General features: G+C 38.3%; 12 non-coding genes across 12 annotated transcripts; 6 read left to right on the top strand and 6 right to left on the bottom strand.

The window, feature by feature from the left end:
- The first annotated feature begins 3655 nt into the window (after nt 1-3655).
- On the top strand, nt 3656-3728 carry TRNAF-GAA (transfer RNA phenylalanine (anticodon GAA)). The gene has a single exon. It is a non-coding gene; the product is annotated as a tRNA-Phe (tRNA).
- A 1476-nt stretch (nt 3729-5204) lies between these two features.
- Nucleotides 5205-5277, top strand: TRNAF-GAA (transfer RNA phenylalanine (anticodon GAA)). Its single transcript has one exon. It is a non-coding gene; the product is annotated as a tRNA-Phe (tRNA).
- Nucleotides 5278-5755: 478 nt separating this feature from the next.
- TRNAL-CAG (transfer RNA leucine (anticodon CAG)) lies at nt 5756-5838 on the bottom strand. The gene has a single exon. It is a non-coding gene; the product is annotated as a tRNA-Leu (tRNA).
- Nucleotides 5839-5979: 141 nt separating this feature from the next.
- TRNAF-GAA (transfer RNA phenylalanine (anticodon GAA)) lies at nt 5980-6052 on the top strand. Its single transcript has one exon. It is a non-coding gene; the product is annotated as a tRNA-Phe (tRNA).
- Nucleotides 6053-7528: 1476 nt separating this feature from the next.
- Nucleotides 7529-7601, top strand: TRNAF-GAA (transfer RNA phenylalanine (anticodon GAA)). Its single transcript has one exon. It is a non-coding gene; the product is annotated as a tRNA-Phe (tRNA).
- Nucleotides 7602-7947: 346 nt separating this feature from the next.
- TRNAL-CAG (transfer RNA leucine (anticodon CAG)) lies at nt 7948-8030 on the bottom strand. Its single transcript has one exon. It is a non-coding gene; the product is annotated as a tRNA-Leu (tRNA).
- Nucleotides 8031-11047: 3017 nt separating this feature from the next.
- On the bottom strand, nt 11048-11130 carry TRNAL-CAG (transfer RNA leucine (anticodon CAG)). The gene has a single exon. It is a non-coding gene; the product is annotated as a tRNA-Leu (tRNA).
- Nucleotides 11131-11821: 691 nt separating this feature from the next.
- On the bottom strand, nt 11822-11904 carry TRNAL-CAG (transfer RNA leucine (anticodon CAG)). Its single transcript has one exon. It is a non-coding gene; the product is annotated as a tRNA-Leu (tRNA).
- Nucleotides 11905-12044: 140 nt separating this feature from the next.
- Nucleotides 12045-12117, top strand: TRNAF-GAA (transfer RNA phenylalanine (anticodon GAA)). The gene has a single exon. It is a non-coding gene; the product is annotated as a tRNA-Phe (tRNA).
- Nucleotides 12118-14915: 2798 nt separating this feature from the next.
- Nucleotides 14916-14998, bottom strand: TRNAL-CAG (transfer RNA leucine (anticodon CAG)). Its single transcript has one exon. It is a non-coding gene; the product is annotated as a tRNA-Leu (tRNA).
- Nucleotides 14999-15689: 691 nt separating this feature from the next.
- On the bottom strand, nt 15690-15772 carry TRNAL-CAG (transfer RNA leucine (anticodon CAG)). Its single transcript has one exon. It is a non-coding gene; the product is annotated as a tRNA-Leu (tRNA).
- Nucleotides 15773-15912: 140 nt separating this feature from the next.
- TRNAF-GAA (transfer RNA phenylalanine (anticodon GAA)) lies at nt 15913-15985 on the top strand. The gene has a single exon. It is a non-coding gene; the product is annotated as a tRNA-Phe (tRNA).
- The last annotated feature ends 328 nt before the right edge of the window (nt 15986-16313 follow it).

The following is a 16313-nucleotide window of genomic DNA, read 5'->3' as shown; positions in this document are numbered from 1 at the left end:
AATGAAAGTAGTTATACTGAAAAATTAAGTTGAAGTCGAAGTAGTATGGAGGAAATCGGAGAAAAAATCTGAGAAATATCAACATAAAGTGCTAAGGATCTTTAAGATTTTGTGTATCTTGAGGTTTATTTTATGAGATTTTCCACCTCCCTCTTCTTACTGATAGTGCAGCAGAGAGCAACATGATTGTGACAGACAGGATTGAGGATCCAGAGGGTTCTCATTGGCTTTGTCCTTGGACTAATCTGGTTTGTGGAAATGTCTGAATTGTGACAGAGGGACATAGTGAAAATGAAAAAAAAACAAAACATGATTGTAATGTAACAGAAACCTGTAAGAAGTGGGATTCGAACCCACGCCTCAAGTAGAGACTGCGACCTGAACGCAGCGCCTTGGACCGCTCGGCCATCCTGACAAGCACAACTGTGAAAAATTCACACTTTCTAAAAACAAACACATTTTTTGTGTGGCCCCAAAAAAATGCAAATTTTGAACTGAAAATGTATTAACGCCTTTGAGTTTGCCTTGCAATGCTGTAGCTTTAACTTTGTAGGTTGCTGAAATAGCTCAGTTGGGAGAGCGTTAGACTGAAGATCTAAAGGTCCCTGGTCCGATCCTGGGTTTCAGCACGCTGTTTTTAAGTATGAGTGATTTGAGATAAAGTTCTTTCTCCATATGCATTTAGCAAGATTTTCATTCTTTGTGACGTGCAGATATACCTGAAAAAAACAGTTTTAAGTATCTCTTTTCAGAACAGTCACTAATGCGAGAAGAAAATGAAAGTAGTTATACTGAAAAATTAAGTTGAAGTCGAAGTAGTATGGAGGAAATCGGAGAAAAAATCTGAGAAATATCAACATAAAGTGCTAAGGATCTTTAAGATTTTGTGTATCTTGAGGTTTATTTTATGAGATTTTCCACCTCCCTCTTCTTACTGATAGTGCAGCAGAGAGCAACATGATTGTGACAGACAGGATTGAGGATCCAGAGGGTTCTCATTGGCTTTGTCCTTGGACTAATCTGGTTTGTGGAAATGTCTGAATTGTGACAGAGGGACATAGTGAAAATGAAAAAAAAACAAAACATGATTGTAATGTAACAGAAACCTGTCAGAAGTGGGATTCAAACCCACGCCTCAAGTAGAGACTGCGACCTGAACGCAGCGCCTTGGACCGCTCGGCCATCCTGACAAGCACAACTGTGGAAAATTCACACTTTCTAAAAACAAACACATTTTTTGTTTGGCCCCAAAAAAATGCAAATTTTGAACTGAAAATGTATTAACGCCTTTGAGTTTGCCTTGCAATGCTGTAGCTTTAACTTTGTAGGTTGCTGAAATAGCTCAGTTGGGAGAGCGTTAGACTGAAGATCTAAAGGTCCCTGGTCCGATCCTGGGTTTCAGCACGCTGTTTTTAAGTATGAGTGATTTGAGATAAAGTTCTTTCTCCATATGCATTTAGCAAGATTTTCATTCTTTGTGACGTGCAGATATACCTGAAAAAAACAGTTTTAAGTATCTCTTTTCAAAACAGTCACTAATGCGAGAAGAAAATGAAAGTAGTTATACTGAAAAATTAAGTTGAAGTCGAAGTAGTATGGAGGAAATCGGAGAAAAAATCTGAGAAATATCAGCATAAAGTGCTAAGGATCTTTAAGATTTTGTGTATCTTGAGGTTTATTTTATGAGATTTTCCACCTCCCTCTTCTTACTGATAGTGCAGTAGAGAACAACATGATTGTGACAGACAGGATTGAGGATCCAGAGGGTTCTCATTGGCTTTGTCCTTGGACTAATCTGGTTTGTGGAAATGTCTGAATTGTGACAGAGGGACATAGTGAAAATGAAAAAAAAACAAAACATGATTGTAATGTAACAGAAACCTGTCAGAAGTGGGATTCGAACCCATGCCTCAAGTAGAGACTGCGACCTGAACGCAGCGCCTTGGACCGCTCGGCCATCCTGACAAGCACAACTGTGGAAATTTCACACTTTCTAAAAACAAACACATTTTTTGTTTGGCCCCAAAAAAAGGCAAATTTTGAACTGAAAATTTATTAACGCCTTTGAGTTTGCTTTGCAATGCTGTAGCTTTAACTTTGTAGGTTGCTGAAGTAGCTCAGTTGGGAGAGCGTTAGACTGAAGATCTGAAGGTCCCTGGTCCGATCACGGGTTTCAGCATGCTGTTTTTAAGTATGAGTGATTTGAGATAAAGTTCTTTCTCCATATGCATTTAGCAAGATTTTCATTCTTTGTGAAGTGCAGATATACCTGAAAAAAACAATTTTAAGTATCTCTTTTCAGAACAGTCACTAATGCGAGAAGAAAATGAAAGTAGTTATACTGAAAAATTAAGTTGAAGTCGAAGTAGTATGGAGGAAATCGGAGAAAAAATCTGAGAAATATCAACATAAAGTGCTAAGGATCTTTAAGATTTTGTGTATCTTGAGGTTTATTTTATGAGATTTTCCACCTCCCTCTTCTTACTGATAGTGCAGCAGAGAACAACATGATTGTGACAGACAGGATTGAGGATCCAGAGGGTTCTCATTGGCTTTGTCCTTGGACTAATCTGGTTTGTGGAAATGTCTGAATTGTGACAGAGGGACATAGTGAAAATGAAAAAAAAACAAAACATGATTGTAATGTAACAGAAACCTGTCAGAAGTGGGATTCGAACCCACGCCTCAAGTAGAGACTGCGACCTGAACGCAAAGCCTTGGACCGCTCGGCCATCCTGACAAGCACAACTGTGGAAAATTCACACTTTCTAAAAACAAACACATTTTTTGTTTGGCCCCAAAAAAAGGCAAATTTTGAACTGAAAATGTATTAACGCCTTTGAGTTTGCCTTGCAATGCTGTAGCTTTAACTTTGTAAGTTGCTGAAATAGCTCAGTTGGGAGAGCGTTAGACTGAAGATCTAAAGGTCCCTGGTCTGATCCCGGGTTTAAGCACGCTGTTTTTAAGTATGAGTGATTTGAGATAAAGTTCTTTCTCCATATGCATTTAGCAAGATTTTCATTATTTGTGAAGTGCAGATATACCTGAAAAAAACAGTTTTAAGTATCTCTTTTCAGAACAGTCACTAATGCGAGAAGAAAATGAAAGTAGTTAAACTGAAAAATTAAGTTGAAGTCGAAGTAGTATGGAGGAAATCGGAGAAAAAATCTGAGAAATATCAACATAAAGTGCTAAGGATCTTTAAGATTTTGTGTATCTTGAGGTTTATTTTATGAGATTTTCCACCTCCCTCTTCTTACTGATAGTGCAGCAGAGAACAACATGATTATGACAGACAGGATTGAGGATCCAGAGGGTTCTCATTGGCTTTGTCCTTGGACTAATCTGGTTTGTGGAAATGTCTGAATTGTGACAGAGGGACATAGTGAAAATGAAAAAAAAACAAAACATGATTGTAATGTAACAGAAACCTGTCAGAAGTGGGATTTGAACCCACGCCTCAAGTAGAGAGTGCGACCTGAACGCAGCGCCTGGAACCGCTCGGCCATCCTGACAAGCACAACTGTGGAAAATGCACACTTTCTAAAAACAAACACATTTTTTGTTTGGCCCCAAAAAAATGAAAATTTGAACTGAAAATGTATTAACGCCTTTAAGTTTGCCTTGCAATGCTGTAGCTTTAACTTTGAAGGTTGCTGAAATAGCTCAGTTGGGAGAGCGTTAGACTGAAGATCTAAAGGTCCCTGGTCCGATCCCGGGTTTCAGCACGCTGTTTTTAAGTATGAGTGATTTGAGATAAAGTTCTTTCTCCATATGAATTTAGCAAGATTTTCATTCTTTGTGAAGTGCAGATATACCTGAAAAAAACAGTTTTAAGTATCTCTTTTCAGAACAGTCACTAATGCGAGAAGAAAATGAAAGTAGTTAAACTGAAAAATTAAGTTGAAGTCGAAGTAGTATGGAGGAAATCGGAGAAAAAATCTGAGAAATATCAACATAAAGTGCTAAGGATCTTTAAGATTTTGTGTATCTTGAGGTTTATTTTATGAGATTTTCCACCTCCCTCTTCTTACTGATAGTGCAGCAGAGAACAACATGATTGTGACAGACAGGATTGAGGATCCAGAGGGTTCTCATTGGCTTTGTCCTTGGACTAATCTGGTTTGTGGAAATGTCTGAATTGTGACAGAGGGACATAGTGAAAATGAAAAAAAAACAAAACATGATTGTAATGTAACAGAAACCTGTCAGAAGTGGGATTCGAACCCACGCCTCAAGTAGAGACTGCGACCTGAACGCAAAGCCTTGGACCGCTCGGCCATCCTGACAAGCACAACTGTGGAAAATTCACACTTTCTAAAAACAAACACATTTTTTGTTTGGCCCCAAAAAAAGGCAAATTTTGAACTGAAAATGTATTAACGCCTTTGAGTTTGCCTTGCAATGCTGTAGCTTTAACTTTGTAAGTTGCTGAAATAGCTCAGTTGGGAGAGCGTTAGACTGAAGATCTAAAGGTCCCTGGTCTGATCCCGGGTTTAAGCACGCTGTTTTTAAGTATGAGTGATTTGAGATAAAGTTCTTTCTCCATATGCATTTAGCAAGATTTTCATTATTTGTGAAGTGCAGATATACCTGAAAAAAACAGTTTTAAGTATCTCTTTTCAGAACAGTCACTAATGCGAGAAGAAAATGAAAGTAGTTAAACTGAAAAATTAAGTTGAAGTCGAAGTAGTATGGAGGAAATCGGAGAAAAAATCTGAGAAATATCAACATAAAGTGCTAAGGATCTTTAAGATTTTGTGTATCTTGAGGTTTATTTTATGAGATTTTCCACCTCCCTCTTCTTACTGATAGTGCAGCAGAGAACAACATGATTGTGACAGACAGGATTGAGGATCCAGAGGGTTCTCATTGGCTTTGTCCTTGGACTAATCTGGTTTGTGGAAATGTCTGAATTGTGACAGAGGGACATAGTGAAAATGAAAAAAAAACAAAACATGATTGTAATGTAACAGAAACCTGTCAGAAGTGGGATTCGAACCCACGCCTCAAGTAGAGAGTGCGACGTGAACGCAGCGCCTGGAACCGCTCGGCCATCCTGACAAGCACAACTGTGGAAAATGCACACTTTCTAAAAACAAACACATTTTTTGTTTGGCCCCAAAAAAATGAAAATTTGAACTGAAAATGTATTAACGCCTTTAAGTTTGCCTTGCAATGCTGTAGCTTTAACTTTGAAGGTTGCTGAAATAGCTCAGTTGGGAGAGCGTTAGACTGAAGATCTAAAGGTCCCTGGTCCGATCCCGGGTTTCAGCACGCTGTTTTTAAGTATGAGTGATTTGAGATAAAGTTCTTTCTCCATATGAATTTAGCAAGATTTTCATTCTTTGTGAAGTGCAGATATACCTGAAAAAAACAGTTTTAAGTATCTCTTTTCAGAACAGTCACTAATGCGAGAAGAAAATGAAAGTAGTTAAACTGAAAAATTAAGTTGAAGTCGAAGTAGTATGGAGGAAATCGGAGAAAAAATCTGAGAAATATCAACATAAAGTGCTAAGGATCTTTAAGATTTTGTGTATCTTGAGGTTTATTTTATGAGATTTTCCACCTCCCTCTTCTTACTGATAGTGCAGCAGAGAACAACATGATTGTGACAGACAGGATTGAGGATCCAGAGGGTTCTCATTGGCTTTGTCCTTGGACTAATCTGGTTTGTGGAAATATCTGAATTGTGACAGAGGGACATAGTGAAAATGAAAAAAAAACAAAACATGATTGTAATGTAACAGAAACCTGTCAGAAGTGGGATTCGAACCCACGCCTCAAATAGAGACTGCGACCTGAACGCAGCGCCTTGGACCGCTCGGCCATCCTGACAAGCACAACTGTGGAAAATTCACACTTTCTAAAAACAAACACATTTTTTGTTTGGCCCCAAAAAAATGCCAATTTTGAACTGAAAATGTATTAACGCCTTTGAGTTTGCCTTGCAATGCTGTAGCTTTAACTTTGTAGGTTGCTGAAATAGCTCAGTTGGGAGAGCGTTAGACTGAAGATCTAAAGGTCCCTGGTCCGATCCCGGGTTTCAGCACGCTGTTTTTAAGTATGAGTGATTTGAGATAAAGTTCTTTCTCCATATGCATTTAGCAAGATTTTCATTCTTTGTGAAGTGCAGATATACCTGAAAAAAACAGTTTTAAGTATCTCTTTTCAGAACAGTCACTAATGCGAGAAGAAAATGAAAGTAGTTATACTGAAAAATTAAGTTGAAGTCGAAGTAGTATGGAGGAAATCGGAGAAAAAATCTGAGAAATATCAACATAAAGTGCTAAGGATCTTTAAGATTTTGTGTATCTTGAGGTTTATTTTATGAGATTTTCCACCTCCCTCTTCTTACTGATAGTGCAGCAGAGAACAACATGATTGTGACAGACAGGATTGAGGATCCAGAGGGTTCTCATTGGCTTTGTCCTTGGACTAATCTGGTTTGTGGAAATGTCTGAATTGTGACAGAGGGACATAGTGAAAATGAAAAAAAAACAAAACATGATTGTAATGTAACAGAAACCTGTCAGAAGTGGGATTCGAACCCACGCCTCAAGTAGAGACTGCGACCTGAACGCAAAGCCTTGGACCGCTCGGCCATCCTGACAAGCACAACTGTGGAAAATTCACACTTTCTAAAAACAAACACATTTTTTGTTTGGCCCCAAAAAAAGGCAAATTTTGAACTGAAAATGTATTAACGCCTTTGAGTTTGCCTTGCAATGCTGTAGCTTTAACTTTGTAAGTTGCTGAAATAGCTCAGTTGGGAGAGCGTTAGACTGAAGATCTAAAGGTCCCTGGTCTGATCCCGGGTTTAAGCACGCTGTTTTTAAGTATGAGTGATTTGAGATAAAGTTCTTTCTCCATATGCATTTAGCAAGATTTTCATTATTTGTGAAGTGCAGATATACCTGAAAAAAACAGTTTTAAGTATCTCTTTTCAGAACAGTCACTAATGCGAGAAGAAAATGAAAGTAGTTAAACTGAAAAATTAAGTTGAAGTCGAAGTAGTATGGAGGAAATCGGAGAAAAAATCTGAGAAATATCAACATAAAGTGCTAAGGATCTTTAAGATTTTGTGTATCTTGAGGTTTATTTTATGAGATTTTCCACCTCCCTCTTCTTACTGATAGTGCAGCAGAGAACAACATGATTGTGACAGACAGGATTGAGGATCCAGAGGGTTCTCATTGGCTTTGTCCTTGGACTAATCTGGTTTGTGGAAATGTCTGAATTGTGACAGAGGGACATAGTGAAAATGAAAAAAAAACAAAACATGATTGTAATGTAACAGAAACCTGTCAGAAGTGGGATTCGAACCCACGCCTCAAGTAGAGAGTGCGACCTGAACGCAGCGCGTGGAACCGCTCGGCCATCCTGACAAGCACAACTGTGGAAAATGCACACTTTCTAAAAACAAACACATTTTTTGTTTGGCCCCAAAAAAATGAAAATTTGAACTGAAAATGTATTAACGCCTTTAAGTTTGCCTTGCAATGCTGTAGCTTTAACTTTGAAGGTTGCTGAAATAGCTCAGTTGGGAGAGCGTTAGACTGAAGATCTAAAGGTCCCTGGTCCGATCCCGGGTTTCAGCACGCTGTTTTTAAGTATGAGTGATTTGAGATAAAGTTCTTTCTCCATTCTTTGTGAAGTGCAGATATACCTGAAAAAAACAGTTTTAAGTATCTCTTTTCAGAACAGTCACTAATGCGAGAAGGTTTATTTTATGAGATTTTCCACCTCCCTCTTCTGCAGCAGAGATTTTCCACCTCCCTCTTCTGCAGCAGAGAACAACATGATTGTGACAGACAGGATTGAGGATCCAGAGGGTTCTCATTGGCTTTGTCCTTGGACTAATCTGGTTTGTGGAAATGTCTGAATTGTGACAGAGGGACATAGTGAAAATGAAAAAAAAAACATGATTGTAATGTAACAGAAACCTGTCAGAAGTGGGATTCGAACCCACGCCTCAAGTAGAGACTGCGACCTGAACGCAGCGCCTTGGACCGCTCGGCCATCCTGACAAGCACAACTGTGGAAAATTCACACTTTCTAAAAACAAACACATTTTTTGTTTGGCCCCCAAAAAATGCAAATTTTGAACTGAAAATGTATTAACGCCTTTGAGTTTGCCTTGCAATGCTGTAGCTTTTACTTTGTAGGTTGCTGAAATAGCTCAGTTGGGAGAGCATTAGACTGAAGATCTAAAGGTCCCTGGTCCGATCCCGGGTTTCAGCACGCTGTTTTTAAGTATGAGTGATTTGAGATAAAGTTCTTTCTCCATATGCATTTAGCAAGATTTTCATTCTTTCTGAAGTGCAGATATACCTGAAAAAAACAGTTTTAAGTATCTCTTTTCAGAACAGTCACTAATGCGAGAAGAAAATGAAAGTAGTTATACTGAAAAATTAAGTTGAAGTCGAAGTAGTATGGAGGAAATCGGAGAAAAAATCTGAGAAATATCAACATAAAGTGCTAAGGATCTTTAAGATTTTGTGTATCTTGAGGTTTATTTTATGAGATTTTTCACCTCCCTCTTCTTACTGATAGTGCAGCAGAGAACAACATGATTGTGACAGACAGGATTGAGGATCCAGAGGGTTCTCATTGGCTTTGTCCTTGGAGTAATCTGGTTTGTGGAAATGTCTGAATTGTGACAGAGGGACATAGTGAAAATGAAAAAAAAACAAAACATGATTGTAATGTAACAGAAACCTGTCAGAAGTGGGATTCAAACCCACGCCTCAAGTAGAGACTGCGACCTGAACGCAGCGCCTTGGACCGCTCGGCCATCCTGACAAGCACAACTGTGGAAAATTCACACTTTCTAAAAACAAACACATTTTTTGTTTGGCCCCAAAAAAAGGCAAATTTTGAACTGAAAATTTATTAACGCCTTTGAGTTTGCCTTGCAATGCTGTAGCTTTAAATTTGTAGGTTGCTGAAATAGCTCAGTTGGGAGAGCGTTAGACTGAAGATCTAAAGGTCCCTGGTCCGATCCCGAGTTTCAGCACGCTGTTTTTAAGTATGAGTGATTTGAGTTAAAGTTCTTTCTCCATATGCATTTAGCAAGATTTTCATTCTTTGTGAAGTGCAGATATACCTGAAAAAAACAGTTTTAAGTATCTCTTTTCAGAACAGTCACTAATGCGAGAAGAAAATGAAAGTAGTTATACTGAAAAATTAAGTTGAAGTCGAAGTAGTATGGAGGAAATCGGAGAAAAAAATCTGAGAAATATCAACATAAAGTGCTAAGGATCTTTAAGATTTTGTGTATCTTGAGGTTTATTTTATGAGATTTTTCACCTCCCTCTTCTTACTGATAGTGCAGCAGAGAACAACATGATTGTGACAGACAGGATTGAGGATCCAGAGGGTTCTCATTGGCTTTGTCCTTGGACTAATCTGGTTTGTGGAAATGTCTGAATTGTGACAGAGGGACATAGTGAAAATGAAAAAAAAACAAAACATGATTGTAATGTAACAGAAACCTGTCAGAAGTGGGATTCAAACCCACGCCTCAAGTAGAGACTGCAACCTGAACGCAGCGCCTTGGACCGCTCGGCCATCCTGACAAGCACAACTGTGGAAAATTCACACTTTCTAAAAACAAACACATTTTTTGTTTGGCCCCAAAAAAAGGCAAATTTTGAACTGAAAATTTATTAACGCCTTTGAGTTTGCCTTGCAATGCTGTAGCTTTAACTTTGTAGGTTGCTGAAATAGCTCAGTTGGGAGAGCATTAGACTGAAGATCTAAAGGTCCCTGGTCCGATCCCGGGTTTCAGCACGCTGTTTTTAAATATGAGTGATTTGAGATAAAGTTCTTTCTCCATATGCATTTAGCAAGATTTTCATTCTTTGTGAAGTGCAGATATACCTGAAAAAAACAATTTTAAGTATCTCTTTTCAGAACAGTCACTAATGCGAGAAGAAAATGAAAGTAGTTATACTGAAAAATTAAGTTGAAGTCGAAGTAGTATGGAGGAAATCGGAGAAAAAATCTGAGAAATATCAACATAAAGTGCTAAGGATCTTTAAGATTCTGTGTATCTTGAGGTTTATTTTATGAGATTTTCCACCTCCCTCTTCTTACTGATAGTGCAGCAGAGAACAACATGATTGTGACAGACAGGATTGAGGATCCAGAGGGTTCTCATTGGCTTTGTCCTTGGACTAATCTGGTTTGTGGAAATGTCTGAATTGTGACAGAGGGACATAGTGAAAATGAAAAAAAAACAAAACATGATTGTAATGTAACAGAAACCTGTCAGAAGTGGGATTCGAACCCACGCCTCAAGTAGAGACTGCGACCTGAACGCCGCACCTTGGACCGCTCGGCCATCCTGACAAGCACAACTGTGGAAAATTCACACTTTCTAAAAACAAACACATTTTTTGTTTGGCCCCAAAAAAATGAAAATTTGAACTGAAAATGTATTAACGCCTTTGAGTTTGCCTTGCAATGCTGTAGCTTTAACTTTGAAGGTTGCTGAAATAGCTCAGTTGGGAGAGCGTTAGACTGAAGATCTAAAGGTCCCTTGTCCGATCCCGGGTTTCAGCACGCTGTTTTTAAGTATGAGTGATTTGAGATAAAGTTCTTTCTCCATATGCATTTAGCAAGATTTTCATTCTTTGTGAAGTGCAGATATACCTGAAAAAAACAGTTTTAAGTATCTCTTTTCAGAACAGTCACTAATGCGAGAGGAAAATGAAAGTAGTTAAACTGAAAAATTAAGTTGAAGTCGAAGTAGTATGGAGGAAATCGGAGAAAAAATCTGAGAAATATCAACATAAAGTGCTAAGGATCTTTAAGATTTTGTGTATCTTGAGGTTTATTTTATGAGATTTTCCACCTCCCTCTTCTTACTGATAGTGCAGCAGAGAACAACATGATTGTGACAGACAGGATTGAGGATCCAGAGGGTTCTCATTGGCTTTGTCCTTGGACTAATCTGGTTTGTGGAAATATCTGAATTGTGACAGAGGGACATAGTGAAAATGAAAAAAAAACAAAACATGATTGTAATGTAACAGAAACCTGTCAGAAGTGGGATTCGAACCCACGCCTCAAATAGAGACTGCGACCTGAACGCAGCGCCTTGGACCGCTCGGCCATCCTGACAAGCACAACTGTGGAAAATTCACACTTTCTAAAAACAAACACATTTTTTGTTTGGCCCCAAAAAAAGGCAAATTTTGAACTGAAAATTTATTAACGCCTTTGAGTTTGCCTTGCAATGCTGTAGCTTTAACTTTGTAGGTTGCTGAAATAGCTCAGTTGGGAGAGCGTTAGACTGAAGATCTAAAGGTCCCTGGTCCGATCACGGGTTTCAGCACGCTGTTTTTAAGTATGAGTGATTTGAGATAAAGTTCTTTCTCCATATGCATTTAGCAAGATTTTCATTCTTTGTGAAGTGCAGATATACCTGAAAAAAACAGTTTTAAGTATCTCTTTTCAGAACAGTCACTAATGCGAGAAGAAAATGAAAGTAGTTATACTGAAAAATTAAGTTGAAGTCGAAGTAGTATGGAGGAAATCAGAAAAAAAATCTGAGAAATATCAACATAAAGTGCTAAGGATCTTTAAGATTTTGTGTATCTTGAGGTTTATTTTATGAGATTTTTCACCTCCCTCTTCTTACTGATAGTGCAGCAGAGAACAACATGATTGTGACAGACAGGATTGAGGATCCAGAGGGTTCTCATTGGCTTTGTCCTTGGACTAATCTGGTTTGTGGAAATGTCTGAATTGTGACAGAGGGACATAGTGAAAATGAAAAAAAACAAAACATGATTGTAATGTAACAGAAACCTGTCAGAAGTGGGATTCGAACCCACGCCTCAAGTAGAGACTGCGACCTGAACGCAGCGCCTTAGACCGCTCGGCCATCCTGACAAGCACAACTGTGGAAAATTCACACTTTCTAAAAACAAACACATTTTTTGTTTGGCCCCAAAAAAATGAAAATTTGAACTGAAAATGTATTAACGCCTTTGAGTTTGCCTTGCAATGCTGTAGCTTTAACTTTGAAGGTTGCTGAAATAGCTCAGTTGGGAGAGCGTTAGACTGAAGATCTAAAGGTCCCTGGTCCGATCCCGGGTTTCAGCACGCTGTTTTTAAGTATGAGTGATTTGAGATAAAGTTCTTTCTCCATATGCATTTAGCAAGATTTTCATTCTTTGTGAAGTGCAGATATACCTGAAAAAAACAGTTTTAAGTATCTCTTTTCAGAACAGTCACTAATGCGAGAAGAAAATGAAAGTAGTTAAACTGAAAAATTAAGTTGAAGTCGAAGTAGTATGGAGGAAATCGAAGAAAAAATCTGAGAAATATCAACATAAAGTGCTAAGGATCTTTAAGATTTTGTGTATCTTGAGGTTTATTTTATGAGATTTTCCACCTCCCTCTTCTTACTGATAGTGCAGCAGAGAACAACATGATTGTGACAGACAGGATTGAGGATCCAGAGGGTTCTCATTGGCTTTGTCCTTGGACTAATCTGGTTTGTGGAAATATCTGAATTGTGACAGAGGGACATAGTGAAAATGAAAAAAAAACAAAACATGATTGTAATGTAACAGAAACCTGTCAGAAGTGAGATTCGAACCCACGCCTCAAATAGAGACTGCGACCTGAACGCAGCGCCTTGGACCGCTCGGCCATCCTGACAAGCACAACTGTGGAAAATTCACACTTTCTAAAAACAAACACATTTTTTGTTTGGCCCCAAAAAAAGGCAAATTTTGAACTGAAAATTTATTAACGCCTTTCAGTTTGCCTTGCAATGCTGTAGCTTTAACTTTGTAGGTTGCTGAAATAGCTCAGTTGGGAGAGCATTAGACTGAAGATCTAAAGGTCCCTTGTCCGATCACGGGTTTCAGCACGCTGTTTTTAAGTATGAGTGATTTGAGATAAAGTTCTTTCTCCATATTCATTTAGCAAGATTTTCATTCTTTGTGAAGTGCAGATATACCTGAAAAAAACAGTTTTAAGTATCTCTTTTCAGAACAGTCACTAATGCGAGAAGAAAATGAAAGTAGTTATACTGAAAAATTAAATTGAAGTCGAAGTAGTATGGAGGAAATCAGAAAAAAAATCTGAGAAATATCAACATAAAGTGCTAAGGATCTTTAAGATTTTGTGTATCTTGAGGTTTATTTTATGAGATTTTCCACCTCCCTCTTCTTACTGATAGTGCAGCAGAGAACAACATGATTGTGACAGACAGGATTGAGGATCCAGAGGGTTCTCATTGGCTTTGTCCTTGGACTAATCTGGTTTGTGGAAATGTCTGAATTGTGACAGAGGGACATAGTGAAAATGAAAAAAAAAACATGATTGTAATGTAACAGAAACCTGTCAGAAGTGGGATTCGAACCCACGCCTCAAGTGGAGACTGCGACCTGAACGCAGCGCCTTGGACCGCTCGGCCATCCTGACAAGCACAACTGTGGAAAATTCACACTTTCTAAAAACAAACACATTTTTTGTTTGGCCCCAAAAAAAGGCAAATTTTGAACTGAAAATTTATTAACGCCTTTGAGTTTGCCTTGCAATGCTGTAGCTTTAACTTTGTAGGTTGCTGAAATAGCTCAGTTGGGAGAGCATTAGACTGAAGATCTAGAGGTCCCTGGTCCGATCCCGGGTTTCAGCACGCTGTTTTTAAATATGAGTGATTTGAGATAAAGTTCTTTCTCCATATGCATTTAGCAAGATTTTCATTCTTTGTGAAGTGCAGATATACCTGAAAAAAACAATTTTAAGTATCTCTTTTCAGAACAGTCACTAATGCGAGAAGAAAATGAAAGTAGTTATACTGAAAAATTAAGTTGAAGTCGAAGTAGTATGGAGGAAATCGGAGAAAAAATCTGAGAAATATCAACATAAAGTGCTAAGGATCTTTAAGATTCTGTGTATCTTGAGGTTTATTTTATGAGATTTTCCACCTCCCTCTTCTTACTGATAGTGCAGCAGAGAACAACATGATTGTGACAGACAGGATTGAGGATCCAGAGGGTTCTCATTGGCTTTGTCCTTGGACTAATCTGGTTTGTGGAAATGTCTGAATTGTGACAGAGGGACATAGTGAAAATGAAAAAAAAACAAAACATGATTGTAATGTAACAGAAACCTGTCAGAAGTGGGATTCGAACCCACGCCTCAAGTAGAGACTGCGACCTGAACGCCGCACCTTGGACCGCTCGGCCATCCTGACAAGCACAACTGTGGAAAATTCACACTTTCTAAAAACAAACACATTTTTTGTTTGGCCCCAAAAAAATGAAAATTTGAACTGAAAATGTATTAACGCCTTTGAGTTTGCCTTGCAATGCTGTAGCTTTAACTTTGAAGGTTGCTGAAATAGCTCAGTTGGGAGAGCGTTAGACTGAAGATCTAAAGGTCCCTTGTCCGATCCCGGGTTTCAGCACGCTGTTTTTAAGTATGAGTGATTTGAGATAAAGTTCTTTCTCCATATGCATTTAGCAAGATTTTCATTCTTTGTGAAGTGCAGATATACCTGAAAAAAACAGTTTTAAGTATCTCTTTTCAGAACAGTCACTAATGCGAGAGGAAAATGAAAGTAGTTAAACTGAAAAATTAAGTTGAAGTCGAAGTAGTATGGAGGAAATCGGAGAAAAAATCTGAGAAATATCAACATAAAGTGCTAAGGATCTTTAAGATTTTGTGTATCTTGAGGTTTATTTTATGAGATTTTCCACCTCCCTCTTCTTACTGATAGTGCAGCAGAGAACAACATGATTGTGACAGACAGGATTGAGGATCCAGAGGGTTCTCATTGGCTTTGTCCTTGGACTAATCTGGTTTGTGGAAATATCTGAATTGTGACAGAGGGACATAGTGAAAATGAAAAAAAAACAAAACATGATTGTAATGTAACAGAAACCTGTCAGAAGTGGGATTCGAACCCACGCCTCAAATAGAGACTGCGACCTGAACGCAGCGCCTTGGACCGCTCGGCCATCCTGACAAGCACAACTGTGGAAAATTCACACTTTCTAAAAACAAACACATTTTTTGTTTGGCCCCAAAAAAAGGCAAATTTTGAACTGAAAATTTATTAACGCCTTTGAGTTTGCCTTGCAATGCTGTAGCTTTAACTTTGTAGGTTGCTGAAATAGCTCAGTTGGGAGAGCGTTAGACTGAAGATCTAAAGGTCCCTGGTCCGATCACGGGTTTCAGCACGCTGTTTTTAAGTATGAGTGATTTGAGATAAAGTTCTTTCTCCATATGCATTTAGCAAGATTTTCATTCTTTGTGAAGTGCAGATATACCTGAAAAAAACAGTTTTAAGTATCTCTTTTCAGAACAGTCACTAATGCGAGAAGAAAATGAAAGTAGTTATACTGAAAAATTAAGTTGAAGTCGAAGTAGTATGGAGGAAATCAGAAAAAAAATCTGAGAAATATCAACATAAAGTGCTAAGGATCTTTAAGATTTTGTGTATCTTGAGGTTTATTTTATGAGATTTTTCACCTCCCTCTTCTTACTGATAGTGCAGCAGAGAACAACATGATTGTGACAGACAGGATTGAGGATCCAGAGGGTTCTCATTGGCTTTGTCCTTGGACTAATCTGGTTTGTGGAAATGTCTGAATTGTGACAGAGGGACATAGTGAAAATGAAAAAAAACAAAACATGATTGTAATGTAACAGAAACCTGTCAGAAGTGGGATTCGAACCCACGCCTCAAGTAGAGACTGCGACCTGAACGCAGCGCCTTAGACCGCTCGGCCATCCTGACAAGCACAACTGTGGAAAATTCACACTTTCTAAAAACAAACACATTTTTTGTTTGGCCCCAAAAAAATGAAAATTTGAACTGAAAATGTATTAACGCCTTTGAGTTTGCCTTGCAATGCTGTAGCTTTAACTTTGAAGGTTGCTGAAATAGCTCAGTTGGGAGAGCGTTAGACTGAAGATCTAAAGGTCCCTGGTCCGATCCCGGGTTTCAGCACGCTGTTTTTAAGTATGAGTGATTTGAGATAAAGTTCTTTCTCCATATGCATTTAGCAAGATTTTCATTCTTTGTGAAGTGCAGATATACCTGAAAAAAACAGTTTTAAGTATCTCTTTTCAGAACAGTCACTAATGCGAGAAGAAAATGAAAGTAGTTAAACTGAAAAATTAAGTTGAAGTCGAAGTAGTATGGAGGAAATCGAAGAAAAAATCTGAGAAATATCAACATAAAGTGCTAAGGATCTTTAAGATTTTGTGTATCTTGAGGTTTATTTTATGAGATTTTCCACCTCCCTCTTCTTACTGATAGTGCAGCAGAGAACAAC

Source organism: Anomaloglossus baeobatrachus, chromosome 1 (genome assembly GCF_048569485.1).
Source record: "Anomaloglossus baeobatrachus isolate aAnoBae1 chromosome 1, aAnoBae1.hap1, whole genome shotgun sequence".
Taxonomy (NCBI): domain Eukaryota; kingdom Metazoa; phylum Chordata; class Amphibia; order Anura; family Aromobatidae; genus Anomaloglossus; species Anomaloglossus baeobatrachus.
This window is presented reverse-complemented; position numbering and strand designations above follow the sequence as displayed.